This window comes from Silene latifolia, chromosome X (genome assembly GCF_048544455.1).
Source record: "Silene latifolia isolate original U9 population chromosome X, ASM4854445v1, whole genome shotgun sequence".
Classification (NCBI taxonomy): domain Eukaryota; kingdom Viridiplantae; phylum Streptophyta; class Magnoliopsida; order Caryophyllales; family Caryophyllaceae; genus Silene; species Silene latifolia.
The window spans coordinates 195888762-195895946 of record NC_133537.1 but is presented as its reverse complement, the minus strand read 5'-3'; the positions used below and the strand labels follow the sequence as shown (position 1 = coordinate 195895946).

The 7185-nt window shown below is 41.1% G+C and overlaps 1 non-coding gene across 1 annotated transcript; it reads left to right on the top strand.

The window, feature by feature from the left end:
* Positions 1-4320: 4320 nt before the first annotated feature.
* Positions 4321-4426, top strand: LOC141625027 (small nucleolar RNA R71). Its single transcript, XR_012534826.1, has one exon. It is a non-coding gene; the product is annotated as a small nucleolar RNA R71 (small nucleolar RNA).
* Positions 4427-7185: the final 2759 nt, after the last annotated feature.

The following is a 7185-nucleotide window of genomic DNA, read 5'->3' as shown; positions in this document are numbered from 1 at the left end:
ATTGCATGTGGTCCCTAAGGACATAGTATCTGATAGAGATGCGAGGTTTATCTCAAAGTTTTGGAGAGAGTTGCAGGAATCTTTGGGAACAACGTTAAAGATGAGTACAACATTTCATCCTGCGACAGACGGCCAAACTGAGAGAACAATCAATACTCTTGAGGATATGTTACGAGTTTGTGTGATGGACTTTGGTGGTAGCTGGGAACAGAGGTTAGATTTGATTGAGTTTTCTTACAACAACAGCTATCACTCTAGTATTGGCATGGCACCGTTTGAGGCCTTATATGGGAGGAGATGTAGGAGTCCGATTTGTTGGGACGACAGTGCTGAGGCAGTGGTTCTAGGACCAGAGATGGTACATGAGATGGTTGAGTAGATTAAGATGATCAGAAAAAGGATGAGAGCGGCTCAGGATAGGCAAAAGAGTTATGCAGATTTACATCGCCGGGATATAGAGTTTCAGGTTGGGGACAAGGTTCTTCTGAAAGTGTCTCCTATGCGTGGGGTTATGAGGTTTGGGAAGAAAGGCAAGCTAAGTCAGAAGTTCATCGGGCCTTATGAGATCTTAGAACGGGTTGGAGAGGTTGCTTATCGTTTGGCTTTACTATCTGCGTTGGAGAGAGTGCATAATGTGTTTCATGTGTCCCAGTTGCGCAAGTATGTGAGTGATCCGTCACATGTGTTAGATGCGGAGAGCATAGAGCTAGATGAGTCCTTGCCCTATCTTGAGGTACCTAAGCAGATTCTTGACCGGAAGGTTAGGAAGACTAGGAGTGGTGAGACAGTTTTGCTCAAGATCCTTTGGTCTAATCACGAGACTGAGGACGCTACATGGGAGGCAGAGGAGACCATGAGAGACCGTTACACTTTCCTATTTGATCAGCAATATATGGTTACGAGGACGTAACCTTGTTTCTTTTAGGGGGGTAGGAGATGATCGCAAAGAGTTTTTAAGAGTTTTTATACCCTTTTTGGTGTTGTGTCGGTATGTGTCGATATGTTTCGTAGCATGTTTTTATGTTGAGTCTTATTTTAGTTGTTGTGTCGGAAGTGTAGTAGTATGTCTTTGTTTTTTTGTGGTTTGAACTTCGGGGACGAAGTTCTTTTTAAGGAGGGAAGACTGTAATACTACGGTTTTATGAGTCTCTGGGTACTCTATCGAGTGGGCCTTACTCTTTCGAGTAAAGGTGTTTTGCGATTTAAAATAGTTTATGACCTGTAGGGTACTCGATCGAGTAGCCTTGATACTCGATCGAGTAGGCGGCACTCGATCGAGTACGTCAGTTACTCGATCGAGTAGCCCGGTTTGCAGATAATATTTTGTCGGGTTTTGTTAATAATGCGAATTAATATATAAACACTTCCGTCACTTTCATAATACGCTTTACAAACCGAATTACTTTCAAAAGAGATTTCAACCTACGTACTTCGCACTCATCGCATTATTGACAAATCCCGGAGCTTGGAAGGTCGGAATTCACCTTTCTTTACATCTTTGTGATCCTTGCGTCAAGGGTAAGATCTACGTACCGAATTTGTTATATTTAATTAAGTCTTGTTAAACCCTAATTTTGGGGAATTGGGGATTTGTGTTAGTTTTGTGTGGTTAGTGATATATGTGATGTTATATTAGGAGGAGGATTCGTAGAGGAGGCCTTTTGATAACAGCTGTTGAGATCGTCTGACTGTGTTGCTTTCCAGGTAGGGTTTCCCTACTCAGTAATAGTCCCATAATGTGTTGGTGGTGATTTGTGATTATTGATTGTTATCATACGAGTAATGTGACGGTTGTTGGTTTTGATTGCTGTTTAGTAGTTGTGATTGATTGTATCTGTCTGTGTTCTTCGGGGTGCGTCTCTGACTAAGTGGAGTCACTTGCGGGAGTGGCTTCACGCCCATTATTCGCCTTCTGTGGAACCCTCCACAGAAGGGATGTGCACATTAATGGATTTGGGTTTATCGCTCGACGGAGATGAGCGGGGCTTAGGTGGGAACGGCTGCGATCCCCCACTGGCGGCGAGGAGTAACCTGTTGCGATGGGTACTCTGGCAAGGCTACACAATTTAGTGTGTAGTCAGTATTGTGGAGTTGGTGATGGAGTTCGGAGTACATCTGTGACGATTGAGCTGTGTTGTTTGTTGTTTTGTTGAGTTAAATAAATTGTGTGATTATTGTTGACCCCGTTTATTGTTTTAAAAACTGTGGTGATCCATTCGGGGATGGTGAGCAGTTGTTGAGCAGGTATGAGTCGAGATACATGGGCTAGCTGGGATGTGTCACCTTCAGATGATAGAGTCTTCCGCTGTAGCTTTAGTAGTTTGTCAAACATTTTCATTTAGTTGATTAGACAGTTGTTTTGAGAACATGTAACTCGTATTTTGGGAATTTGGTTTTTGATTGTATCCTTTCACTAAACTTATACTATTTAAATGTTGTTTCGTTATTGTCTTATGATTATCATTGCCTCGGGGAACCGAGATGGTAACAGCTTTATACCTGAGTGGTCCTGGTAAGGCACTTGGAGTATGGGGGTGTTACAGTGCGTCTTCGGGGATGTCAAGTACAACGAAGTCAACGGGAATAAAGAACCTTCCGATCTTAACAGGTATGTCTTCTATGACACCTAGTGGCCGTGATATGCTATGGTCAACCATCTGAACAGTCATATTTTTGCAATTAAACTTGGTCAAACCAAGTCTCTTAGCCAGAGACAACGGTAAGACACTCACGCTAGCGCCAAGATTGCATAGCGCGTTATCAATCAAGTGGGTACCAATATGACTCGGAATCGAATAAATACCCGGGTCTGACTGTTTGGGAGGCAACTTATTCTGAACTAGGGCCGTCCCTACCTCGGTTAAAGCTACCGTGTCATGGTCATTAATGTGCCTCTTACGCGATGAATTTTTTTTCATAAATTTAAGGTAAGAGGGTACCTGTGTCAGCAATTCGGCGAATGGTACGGTGACTTGCAAGCTTTTCAGGAGTTCGGCAAATTTGCCGAATTGTTGATTAGCCTTAGTACTCTGCAAACGCCTCGGGAAGGGCACCGTGATGGGTATCTCGAGCCATTTGTTTCGTTCTTCCAATATACCAGCCGGATCAAGCTCTATATCCTTCGATTGAGACTTCTTTCCTCTCGAACGTGGTCTTTCAGGTGATTTTTCACTCGATCGAGCACTAGCAGGCTCTCGATCGAGTTGGAGTTGTTCTTTATCTTCATTACTCGATCGACCACAAATATCATTCGATCGAGCAGATTCTTCAGCAAATTCACTCGATCGAGCAGTTTTATTTACTAGATCAAGCTCTTCTTTTTCCTGTTCACTCAATCAAGTAAAAATTCCACTCGATCGAGTCCTTTCTTCAGCATTGTTACTCGATCAACCCCCAGAAATTAGTCGATCGAGTACTTTCTTTGTCGTCAGCTCCTTTTCTTCGATAGTGCACTGTTCATCAGCAGCAATTTCCTTCCCCGGGTCTGATTTCGGTCCTTCATATGAATAACCGCTCCTCAAATTAACTAAATTCACCGTCTCATGTGGATTCTTATCGGCTTGTGACGGTAAATGTCCCGGTTTCCTTGTGGACTGGTTTGCGGCTAACTGGGCAACTTGAGTTTCAAGTGCCTTGATAGATGCATCTTTTTGTTGATCACTCAGTTGTCACTGCTTTGTCAAAGACTGCAACATTGTCTTCAACTCACCTATCTCACTTACCCCACCAGAAGATGATGCACCTTGATTAGGTGTAGGAAAGGAAGGAGGCTTCTGAAAGCCTTGTTGAACCTTATGAGGAGGGACATATGGCTGCTGCTGCTGCGGAGGAGGAGGGGTAGGATTGAGCATATTTTGACTTGTCCACCTCAAATTGGGATGGACTGCCCCTTGGTTATTATAATAGGAACCCCCTCCTTGCCTGTATTGTTGAAAAGCAAGGACATGTTCCTTCTCTGTAAGACAGTCAACAGCAGTGTGACCGTCGTTGCTCCCACACCTCTCACATGTGACATTCTCCCCTCTAGTAAGAAAATGGACTGTCTGTGGATCCCCAGCAGAATGCAGCTCCAACTTATCAAACCTAGCATTCATGGATTCCAGCTGAGCAACAACTTGCTTATCGACTGCATGAACTGTTCTAATACCATCCCTCGTGTTTCCATACTCAGCACCGTGGGTCGCCATCTCTTCAATAAGGGCCCATCCCTTATCATCGCCAGTGTTCTTTTAGAATCTTCCGTTGGATGATGCATCAAGTATGGCTTTGTGATCATCGTATAGCCCATTGTAGAACTGATTGGACAGGAACCACGGATCAAAACCATGGTGAGGAAGAGACCTCACCAACCTCTTGAAACGGCACCAAGCTTCATAGAAAGTTTCATCAGGTGCCTGTTTGAAACTGGAAATCTTGGCCCTCAGATGATAAGTGCGCTGCGGAAGGAAATATCTCTTATAAAAAGCAAGAGCAAGGGTCTCCCAGTCTCTGACCTCCGCGGTCGTACGGTCCAAATCAGTTAGCCATTCCCTGGCTAAGTCAGTCAAAGAAAAAGGAAACAGAACCTCCTTAATCTTGTCGTGAGTTACCCCCTTTGTAGCGGGGATAGTAGAACAGTAGTCCATAAAGACCTCCATATGCTTTCTCGGGTGTTCACTTGCCACACCTCTAAAGAGATTTCTCTCCACCAGATTGATATAGGACGGACGGATGTCAAATGTATTCCCATCCTCAGTCTGGAGGTTGAAACCTTTAGGAATAGATGATGCTTTAGGCTCCGAATGACAAGCAATATTCGGCATCTTTACTGGTTGGTTTACAGAACTGAAAGTGTCTTCTTCAAAAGATGGATTTTCTGTAAATAGGAAATGCTGAAGTTCGGGTTCGAAAGTACTCAAGGCTTCCTTTCGTGATTCTCTTTGCAGACGGAGTCTATGCCTCGAATGACCTCTCTCTGTTGAGAATCAAATTTGAAACTAACTCCAACCTATGTGACCTGGGCATACACAACACTGAAAGAAAATAAATAAGAATTGCCTCAAGGAATAAAAATTCCCTGAGATGGATAAAATAAACGAAACAAAGACAGATAGGGCAATTGCCTCCCCGAAAACGGCACCAAAATTTGACAGGGCTGTCGTATACCTATCAAAAATAACTAACTAAACTAACTATATAGCTAGGGAAGTCAGGTCGATCTCCTTAGGGAGGCAAGATATCTGTAAGAGTCCGTCTATTTGGTCACAAATGGGGGGGGGGGGATTTGTAATTGGTTTTCTAAACTAAAGGTGTAAAAGGAAGAAAAGCAAGGAAAGAGCAATAAAGACAGAAAATAAAAATAAACTATCAATAGAGAGGGGACATGTCAGGATTTCGGTTCACTACGGTAGTCCAGTGATTCAACTGTAAACAACTTAGATAAATTACTGTGAGACGGATATGGAAAGGTCCTTCCGGTCCACTTTCTATCCTAAATTACCACTAACTTAACTTCCGTCCTCGTCAGGGTAGTCTACTGTTCATAGCAGGCATATTTAGTCCAATCTTCCGATCCAGGATTAAATTTAACCAAATTAAAAGGGTGACTCAGAAGCGTGCACTCAACTAAGTCGGTAAATACAGTTATATTGCTATGGGGACAGAGTCTTACAATTAATTCATCTAACCTATTTACTACATCGTCACATTTCTACCGCAGATCCCCTAATCCCAACATGAAATGATTTAGCTACTCATATCGTTAATGTTGTCAATAATAACAATATTAAGATAACTAATATAAAGCATGATGAAATAATAATTAAAATGTACAAACAAAGATTAGGGCAGAAATTAAGGAAGAGTAAAACAAGTAATTAAGATGAATAAATGAAAGATTAATATTAAAAAGGGAGAAAGAGATTACAATCGCAAGAATCCGGCGTAAAGAACAAACAAATCCGAGCTAAGTAACCCCGAAAGCAAAGTTACAGAAAAAGAGAGAAAGCAACGCAGTCTTTACTGTGAAAGATGAAAAGTAGGATCAAACTCAATGCTAATGACCTAGTTATTATGCGTTTAAATAGGAAAATTACTAAGTCCATAAGCTAAAACACGTTCACGGACTAATTATAGCCCATGACAGCCAAAACCACTCGATCGAATAGTCTGAACAACTCGATCGAGTACTTCTTTAAAATATCTACTCGATCGACCAAAATTGTTACTCGATCGAGTAACTCCTAATTCCAGCTCTTCTTGATCGAGTACAATACTACCCGATCGACCAACCTCAGCCATAGAAATCACTCGATCGAGTAACAAAACAGCTCGATCGAGTGTTCTTCCTCCAAAACAGCTCAAACTCGAGACCGACTGCTCCGTAGACCGTTCCTTCACGCATCCCAATGCAAGATCTCACTCTGAACAATCCCGTCTCCTCAAAATGCATGCAAAAAGGGACGAAAATGGTGCGATTCTACTACTTCCACGTTCATTTCTACAAAATGGACAAAACGAACCAAAGTAGCCAATTTGGGGCAAAATGCAATATAAACAGTACAAAAGTACATAGAAATACGTGCTGAAATAGGCTAAAAAGACTATACAAAATGCACGTATCAAATCTTCCCAAACCGAACCTTTACTCGTTCTCGAGTAAACTAAAATGCAATTAATGGAACGGAAATAGTCATATTAGAACCAATTCACAATTTGAGTCGGTTTTTCACTATGAAACACATCTCAAGTCTATTATAAACTCAAGACGGAAATTATTATTATTACTATTATTACTATTATTATTATTATTATTATTATTATTATTATTATTATTATTATTATTATTATTATTATTATTATTATTATTTATTATTATTATTTTTTTTATATATGACTAAAATTATATTTTCCATATAAATTGGCCTTCAAAAATATAATAATTTAAATAAAGCGATTAAAATATTTTAAAACCATTCTGCGAAAAGAGCGGGTGTTATGATGGACAAGAGTTGGTCGTCACACATCCAATCAAACACATTTAAAATACTCAACAAACAACTAGTTAGCGGTAAGTCGAGATCGATCCATGGGACGGTGTGCTTTGGGTTCTAAGTATATCTATCTTAATTTATGCTAGTGTCACAATTTGTTTGGGTTTGTAGTTGTGTCTAGGCTAATGCAAACAATAAGGTAAAACAAGCAATA